The sequence below is a fragment of the Pogona vitticeps genome, chromosome 1, assembly GCF_051106095.1.
Source record: "Pogona vitticeps strain Pit_001003342236 chromosome 1, PviZW2.1, whole genome shotgun sequence".
In the NCBI taxonomy this organism is placed as follows: Eukaryota; Metazoa; Chordata; class Lepidosauria; order Squamata; family Agamidae; genus Pogona; species Pogona vitticeps.
The window spans coordinates 330,308,087-330,309,417 of record NC_135783.1 but is presented as its reverse complement, the minus strand read 5'-3'; the positions used below and the strand labels follow the sequence as shown (position 1 = coordinate 330,309,417).

Here is a 1,331-nt window from a genome sequence, read left to right as displayed (position 1 = left end):
GTAAGTTTCATTGTTCAGATAATCACTTGGCTATCAGACAAAAAGGCAGCCCTTGAGCTGGGACAGCTCCCAGTGTTATGCAAATAGAGATTATATTGGAAAAATGTTAGAAACTTAAATCCTGCTGGTATAACCCACTGACAGCAATAGAGGATTTTCTTCTTTGCTACTGTAGAAAAGGTATGCAATTGGCTGAATGGAGTTTTAGCAGAGGAAAGTCTATGCTGAGCTTACTTTAAAATTAGGCTGGAAAAATGTGTCTGGTACATATATTTGGAAAGACAAAGAGGTTGGTGGGGGAAGGGTAGAAAACTTGGATAAGATTGTGACCAACAAGGTTATGGGAAGGAATCACTGGGCAACTCATCTCTGTAATCCAAAACAAAGGCATCTTCATTTCTTGGAATAAAGATGTGATTGTTCTTCAGAACTTTAGCTTAGATTTTGTTTTCAGGAGTAGCCTAAAAAGCAACAATATTTCATGCTACTCATTCATTCATTCATTCATTCATTCATTCATTCATTCATTCATTCATTCATTCATTCATTCATTCATTCATTCATTCATTCATTCGGCTTCTATACCACCCATCTGGCTACTAGGCCACTCTGGGCAGTTTACATATTAAACAAATAAAATATACACAATTCCAAACAATGAACATAATAATTGATACTTAATTTGTTCTTTAACTTCTTCATTTACTACTTTGCAGTGTAAGACCTTTCATTTTTCCTTATCTCCAAAGGTTTATCCTGTGCCTTCCTTGAACATTAACAAGATGATTTCCATTACACCCATCTTTAAACATTTTATTGCATCTGCATTTCTTCTGCAGTAGCTAAGAGTATAAAACCAAGCCACTGGCCAGTCTAGAATAAATCACTGTTTTCTCTGAAGCCAAAGCTTCTTGTTTGCCAAGTAAGGCTTTAGATGATCGAAGACACTATGTACATTATAATGCTAGAAGAACATCATGGTGGGCAGGTAAAGCTCTATGAAAGCACGGTTATATATACAAAAAACAAAAACATTTTTAAAATCAGGTTTAGCATGTTTGAAATAAATTTTAAAAATCCCAACTACACAACACACAAGGAAGTATTGAATGTTTTGCCCAGAAACCATGGGTTTTTTTTTTGTTGGAAAGCGAGGTATTTTATTTGGCCATTTATTTTAAATGGATTGTGAAATCAGTGTATTTTGACTCACTTCAGGATATGTGAATACCTCTGTTGATGTAAATTAAGTCTATGTGGTTTGTTAAGTAATGGATGCCAGTATGGTTTCAAGCTATAGGGAAACCTTGAAGTCTGAGCTTTATATATAC

At 34.8% G+C, this 1,331-nt stretch overlaps 1 long non-coding RNA gene across 1 annotated transcript in view; it reads left to right on the top strand.

Moving 5' to 3' along the window:
- The window catches only part of LOC140703243 (uncharacterized), a 49,855-nt gene that overhangs the window by 25,741 nt on the left and 22,783 nt on the right, over positions 1 to 1,331 (top strand). The gene's annotated exons all lie outside the window — the stretch shown is intronic.